Genomic DNA, 8,138 nt, shown 5'->3' on the forward strand with positions numbered 1-8,138 from the left:
TCTACCACTTGAGCCACAGCTCCACTTACAGTGTTTTCAGTCTTGTATTGCAGAAAAGAGTCTCACAGGGTTCCTCTCAGGTCCTGTGGTGAATTGATCCGGTAGTTGAGGGGGGACTCTAGATGTGGGAAGTGAAGTCAGAGTCTCAGTTGCTGATCTGTGTATCTTTTGTGCCCCATTCTTTAACATGAAAAAAGAAAAGAAAGATTGCAGGGAATGAAGATTCTTCTGCATGTTAGCACTGCTTTTTCTACTGTTGTTGTTGAATGAGGATGACAATGGAAGAGATGAACAATGATGCTGAGACCACTTCCATGGATTCTATACCCCTCTATACAGTCATGTATCCTGTGTTTAATGATTTGGAATGAGTAAATGAATCGCTTTCATGAAGGATGAAAAAGAAAATCCAGGACTCACACAAGACATTATGAAAAAAGCGTAGAAGTTAACTTCACAGAGTCCTTCTTCTTATAGCAGCTGAGTATAGAAGAGCATATGATTGAATGACCAGAGCCAGAATTCTGGGACCTAAATTAAAAGACATGAGGACTTAAACAGAGTCTCAGTAAGATCCCAGATGAGATCAATGACAGAGTGAGGTTTCTGCAAACAATTAAGGACATAGCTAGTGCAATAAAAAGAACTACTTGATACAGTGAATAATGTCTTCAAGAAATACCAATACTAGCCTGGCGCCTGTAATTCTAGCTACTCACTCAGGAAGCTGAGTTCTATGGTTCAAAGCCAGCCTGGGGAGGAAAGTCCATGAGACTCTTATTTCTAGTTAACCACCAGAAAACCGGAAGTGGCACTGTGACTCAAGCAGTAGACCTCTTGCCTTGAGCTGAAGAGCTGAGGGACAGTGCCCAGGCCCAGAGTTCAGGCCCCACAACCGACAAAAAAAAAAAAAAATACTGAAACCACAGGGCACTCAAACAACAAAAGAAAGAGTTTGTACTCCAAAAAGTACTCTAAAGGTTTCAGTGATACCCTGAAAACATATTTTATTTTATTTATTTTTTTTGAGGGGGGTCCAGTTGTGGGGCCTGAACTCTGGGCCTGGGCGCCGTCTCTCAGCTCTTCAGCTCAAGGCTAGCACTCTACCACTTGAGCCACAGCGCCACTTCCTGCTTTTTTCTTCTTGCTTATGTGGTGCTGAGGAATTGAACCCAGGGCCTCAGGCATGCAAGGCAAGCGCTCTACCACTGAGCCACCTTCCCAGCCCCTGAAAACATACTTTAAAGATGGTAAGGCAATAAATGTCTTCATAAGTGCCAATCGACTAATTCATCAAACCAACTTGCTACTTCAGACCTTCAAAACTGTGGCCTGAAGGTTGTATATGTTAAAAGATGTACTTCTTGGTGGCCATATTAAACTGCCTTTATCTGTAAATTTTAAAGTTTTTCTGTATAAATTATCAGTCTCTCCTGAAGGGATCTAATCCAGGATGTTGGATGGGATTATTGTCATCTCCCACCATAGTTTTGTAAAATGTATCTTAGTCATAATCTCATACTGAAGATTTTCCATCACTTTTTCTACTATTATTCTTTGAAGAACTATAAGACGAAAGAATTTACGCCTTAATGTATCATTATATAACATTCCTTAAAAGAACTGTAAATATTAGTGTTTGTTTCTCACATTTTAACTTGAAAGTGATATGCTGCCAGATAATGAATTTAACAAAATTTGATGGTAAATATTCAATAAATAGTTTTTTAAAAAGTCTCAGGGAATTTTCCTGCCTAAGCTGGCTTTGAACTGCAATTTTTAGATCTCAGCCTTCTGATAGCTACTTTTATAGGCATGAGACACCAGCACTCAGCTCAGCAGCCATTTTTTAATCCTATTGGTTTGTCAATAACTGAAAGAACTAAGTGCCTTCTAAAATTATGAAATTAATTTGTAAAATTCCTTTATATTGTTAACGAATTCCCATATACTTCAGTGTCATTCCCCCAGATGCATGTATCCTGTCACTTTTATTCCATTGCAGTTAATTTTAATATTTTTCCACAACTAACATTACAGTTCCTACTTTCCAATGTGATAGAACATAGTATTCTTGGGCTGGTAAATGCTAGAAGATGAGCAATTGTCTATAGATTCCTGGGGCTTGAACTCAGGGCCTGAGTACTCACTGTCCCTGAGCTTTATTACTCAAGGCTAGTGCACTAACACTTTGAGCCACAACACCACTGACAGTTTTCTGGTGGTTAACTGGAAATAAAAGTCTCATGGATTTTCCCATTCTGAGATCACACCCTAGTACTGCATAAACAAACAAAAAGATCTGCTATCTCATCTTATTTTAAATTTTAAACAGAATTCTTAGTTTATGATCTTTTTATTTTTTACTGTTTTGTTTCTTTATGCTCAAAATTTCTGCAATAATTTAAAGTCTAAATCTCTGAACTGTACTTTGTTGCATTTTGGTTTCTGATGTGACATAAGACATTCACCTTCTTGGATGTTCTGTAACACTGATCTTAACTGTGGTGATCTAATAGATCTAACAAATAGCCAGGTGCCTGTGGTTCACAACTATAATCCTAACTACTCAGGAGGCTGAGATCTGAATATCATGGTTCAAAGCCAACCCAGGCAGGAAAGTCCATGAGACTCTTATCCCCAATTCACCACTAGAAAACAGGAAGTGGCTCTGTGGCTCAAGTGGTAGAGTGCTTACCTTGAGCTGAAGAGCTCAGGGACAGCTCCCAAGCACAGAGTTCAAGCCCCATGACAGACACACACACACAAAAAAAAGAACTAATAAATGGGAAAAAAAAAGAACTAATAAATGGGAATGCAGAATACATAGAATTCAGTACTAACATTGAAAACTTGACCAGGCACCTGTAGCTCATACCTATAATCTTAGCCATGCAGAAGGCTGAGATCTAAGAATCATGGTTTCAAGCCTGCCTGAGCAGGAAAGTTTATGAGACTCTTATACCAGAAGGTCAGAAGAGGAGCTGTGGTTCAAGTAGTAGAGTACCAGCCTTGAACACAATAACTCAAGCACAAAAGCACAAAAGCTCAGTTACAGCACTCAGGCCTGAGTCCAAGCCCCAGGACTGTAACAAAAAATACTAAGAAGTTAGTCTTTTAAATCATAATTGTATGCTGAAATGGGAGAAAGAACAATTTCCATGAGTATCCTTAATAAATTAGCACAAGGGTGTGGAGAGAGGAGAAGGGCCCACATGCAAAGAATCCACAGTGACCTCACTTCCAAATGAACTCATGCACACACATTCACAGGGCTGATACACCAAGGCTTCAACATCATCCTTTTCAACACAGAAGACCAGCTTTTGATTCAACAGACACCAGATGCTAAGTAAGTATGTCCTGGTAGCTTACTCAGTGAAAATCTCAGGGAACATCAACTTCTGATCTGAGCTTTAGCGAACATACAGAAGAATGCTGAGTTAACAAACCCATCATAGATCTCTTTGGTCTAGACATTCCCACTCAAACTGAAAATGAGAAGACGGGACTGGGAAGGTGGCTCAGTGGTAGAGCGCTTGCCTTGCATGCTCAAGGCCCTGGGTTTGATTCCTCAGCACCACATAAGCAAAAAGAAAAAAAGCCGGAAATGGCGCTGTGGCTCAAGCGGTAGAGCGCTAGCCTTGAGATGAAGAGCTGAGGGACAGCGCCCAGGCCTTGAGTTCAGGCCCCATGACCGGACCCCTCCCCCCCAAAAAAAACGAATATAAACATAAAAATAAAATCAACTCCAGGAAATGGACACAAACATACACAAACTAACAATAATGAAGAAAAAGTAGAAAACAAAATTAGAAACAAAAGGACAATAAAAAATTTGAAGGAATTGAGACTTCAATGCAAATATTAATAATATAAAGTATCAGACCGTATACAGTTGCTACAAGAAAACAAACTGATTCTAGTGTGATAAATCTACTACACCTATTATCTATTATTCAGTAACTAGAAATTTTCTATTATCTTTTAGTAACTATTTTATTATTATTATTATCTATATAATCTACTTTCTATTAGCTATTTTATCCAGCAGTGACTAGAAAAGAAATTTCCCTGTTTAGAGAAAAAAAAAATCAAGACAATATATAACTTTTCAGGGTATCTTTCTGACTCCTGTTCTGGTCATCCATTATACCAACCTGAAGAACTGGAAGAGAAAGATGCCATAGGGATTAAGAGGGCAGCTCTGAGACCTCTGCAGGCTGAGCTGGGGATTCCTCAGGCTCAAAGGCTTTTAGATGTGCTCATTGCATCTGTTGCCTTCTCCTAGCCACTACCGGGCAATGGGATCACATTCTTTATTCAAATGAGATGACTTAGAAGGCCAGTGCTGGGAGAAGTTCTACTTTTTTTTTTTTTTTTTTTGGTCGGTCATGGGGCTTGAACTCTGGGCTTGGGCACTGTCCCTGTGCTCTACCGCTTGAGCCACAGCACCACTTCTGGTTTTCGAGTGGTTTATTGGAGATGAGTCTCTCGGACTTTCCTGCCCAGGCTGGCTTTGAACTACGATCCTCAGATTTCAAGCTCCTGAGTAGCTAGGATTGCAGACGTGAGCCACTGGCGCCCGGCTGTGTTTCTGCTTTTTATAATGAACTTGGCCCCCTTTGGAACAGCAGCAGGCTTGATCCACAGGGCAGACTGGGAGTCACGTCAATATAGGAGGGAGCAAGCACATTGCTCTTTTCCATCCCTATTCTGACAAATTCTTGGTTAAAATCTAATGTGTCTAGAGGGAATCCCGGATGAGGCCTTCCTGGGATGGAGGGTTATCTGATGGAGTCTAGACATCACAGACTTCCTGTTCAAGTGGTGGAATTCTTCACCTGATATGTCTCCCTTCATGGAGCCTGATAAGATATATGTATTGTGAAGTAGGAAGAAAATGCCCCAAGCAGACAACCCTCCCCTGGTGAGCAGCCTGGCATGCAAGTACATGAAGGCACAGTTACATAAATTGAGTGTGAAAATCTTTTAATCCCTTTCTCTAAGCTATGCTTAGACTTATTAGTCCTACCTAATTGCACCCTTATTTTCCTTCACCTCTGAACTGCTTTTCCCCTGCTGTTTGGCCTAAACCTTTTGTTAGTGGCTCCTCCCGCCCACCCGTATTTCCTACTATTCCTGGTGTAGACACAGGTTAACACCAGGATCAGTTGTCCAGATGACTTATCTGTCTGCTGTTGGTACCATTTTTCTGTGCATTATTATGCCATTTATAAATAATACCATTAATAAACACAATACATGAAATAATAGAGTAACTCTGTTAGTTTTAATAAGGTTAATAAGGTTCACAAAAGCTGGGTGCTCCCAGCTCATGTTTTTAACAATAGCTCCTCGGGAAGCTGAGATCTGAAGATGATCACTCAAAGCCAACCTGGTCAGGAAGCCCATGAGACTCTTATTTTCAATAAATTACTCAGAAAAACCTAGAAGTGGAGCTGTGGCTCAAGTGAAAGAGCATTAGCCTTGAGCATAGAGAGGCTCAGGGACAGGGCCCAGGCCCTGAGTTCAAGACCCAGGATCAGTACACACACACACACACACACACACACACAAAAGAGGAAAACACACAAGAATACCCTAGAAGATATTTGAAGGCAATCCTGCCATAGCTCTATATTGTGTAACCACTCACTATAAGTAGAACTCCAGGACCCCTCATGGCCTAACGATTTGTTCAAAAAAGCTACAAGAACAAGGGGCTGGGAAGGTGGCTCAGTGGTAGAGCGCTTGCCTTGCATGCCTGAGGCCCTGGGTTCGATTCCTCAGCACCACATAAGCAAAAAGAAAAGGCTGGAAGTGGTGCTGTGGCTCAAGTGGTAGAGGGCTAGCCTTGAGCTGAAGAGCTGAGGGAGAGTGCTAGTCTTGAGCTGAAGAGCTGAGGGACAGCGCTCAGACCCAGAGTTCAGGCCCCAGGACTGGACCACCTCCCCCCAAAAAACCTACAAGAACAACAAATCCAATGGAGTTGATCAAACAAGAACCAAACTGATGCACCTGAATTATACTTATGTTTCCTGCTTTGAGTTGCAAGTAGATTAACAGTCAAAGTATTTCTACATAATATACATCATCATAGTGTGTATTAATTAAATGAATGATATTGTATAATGTATATATTAGTTTTGTTCACAGAGTAACTTAGTATTGTGATTTCTTCAGAAAAATGCCCCAAAGTCCCATCCATAGGTTACTTTTATTTTACTTGTGGAGGGAAGTTGAAGTACTATTCTTAGAAAATTATCATCCTGTATTTAGAAAAAAAGGAAATGGATTTATTTGGGTTTTCTTCCTTGGTTGTTTTTGTCTGTCTGTTTGTTTCATTTTGAGATGAGGTCTTACTGTGGACCCCAAGGCTGACCACCAACTTGACATCCTCCTGTGTCAGCATCCCTAGTGCTGTGATTATAGGTGTCCATTGGGCCTGGTTGCACTAAAATATTTTTCCATCTGTCCCCACACTCAGGCCAGCCATGCTCCTGACTCAGCATCCCCATCTACCAAACTCATTCCTACACTCCCAGACCACCACACGGACACATGTGTCTTCATCTGTCCTGAACCCACGCTAAAGCCCCTGGAGTGGTATGTACATGCATGCGTGCGTGCACACGTGTGCACGTGCACACACACACACACACACACACACACACACACAAACAGAACAAAGCTGGAAGCTAAGAGCTCATACCAACGTCTGCCACGGAGTGCAGAAATCCTTCAGTCCTTCCCTCTGGGATAAGCTTAGACTTCCTAGTCTTATCTAATTGCACTCTTAATCTCATTCACCTCTGAAATGTTTTTCCCCCGGTGCTTGAACAACATACCATTTGTCCTAAATCTTTTGTACTGGCAGCTTCCCCTTCTCTCCCTCAGTATTTCCGGCTCTTTCCAGGTGCAGACACAGGTTCACATCAGGACCAGGTCCAAAAGACTTCTCTCTCTTTTCTTGCAGAATTATGCTATTTATAAATAATACCCTTAATTAACACAATACATGAACTAATAGAGGAACTCTGTTCGTTTTAATAAGGTTAATAAATTTCACAAAAGCTGGGCACTGGCGGCTCACATCTGTAATCCTAGTTACTCAGGAGGCTGAGATCTGAGGATCACAGCTCAAAGGCAGCCCAGACAGAAAAGTCTGTGAGACTTTTCTTTTTCTTTTTTTTTTCTTGTTATTGCGAAAATACCGTACAGAGGGGTTAAAATTACATGGGCAAGATAATGAGTACATTTCTTATCAAGCATTGTGGCCTCCTCCAGTTTCCCCTTCCCATCCCTTCCCATCCCCTCTCCCCACCCCGCTCCCCTATCCCTCCTCCCCCCAATCAAAGTTGTAAAGTTCATTTTTCAACATAACGTCTTGTACATCTCATTGTTGCAATGGGTCTACCTGTATTCCTATTTAAACAATTTGTTTTTTCCCTTCCCCTCCACAAATTATGCCAACACCAGATACACTGAAAACAGGGGTTATACTGTGGGGGAGGGACATACAAAGCAACAAAGAAATCATCTTATAAATATGTTAGAAACAATCGAAAGAAAGAAAAAAACATTTGTGTGAGCCTCTTATCTCCAATAAACTACTCAGAAAAAGCTGGAAGTAGCATCATGGTCCAAGTGGTAGAGCATTAGCCTTGAGTACAGAAAGGCTCAGGGACAGAGCCCAGGTCCTAAGGTCAAGCCCCAGAACTGGCAATTTTTTTTACAAAAATAGATTGACTATTGACGTGATAAACAATTTTACAATTCCTTCCTAATTTTTTTATATTAGCAAGTACTGACATGACAATTCAAAAAATAAAATATCTAAATTGAAAAAAATAAGAAATCTAAATTGTTTGCTTCAAGAGAAAGTAGGGTATGAATCTTTTGAATAAAGTGTGTCCATGCTTACTGCATTATAATACCTATCATTCACTTTATGAATACTATGACTCATAATCTTAATCTTCATTATAGAAAATATATTAAAAAATCCCCCAACAACAAATCCTCAAAGAAACAATTGCCCAATAAATAAGTGGGCTAAAGACTTAAAGAGAAACTTCTCTGAAGAGGAAAGAAGGATGGCCAATAGACACATGAAGAAATGCTCAACCTCCCTA

At 40.7% G+C, this 8,138-nt stretch overlaps 1 pseudogene; it reads left to right on the top strand.

Annotated features, from left to right (window-relative positions):
- The first annotated feature begins 266 nt into the window (after positions 1-266).
- LOC105980473 lies at positions 267-1,336 on the top strand (annotated as a pseudogene).
- Positions 1,337-8,138: the final 6,802 nt, after the last annotated feature.

The sequence above is a fragment of the Dipodomys ordii genome, unplaced genomic scaffold (assembly GCF_000151885.1).
Source record: "Dipodomys ordii isolate 6190 unplaced genomic scaffold, Dord_2.0 Scaffold9, whole genome shotgun sequence".
NCBI lineage: Eukaryota > Metazoa > Chordata > Mammalia > Rodentia > Heteromyidae > Dipodomys > Dipodomys ordii.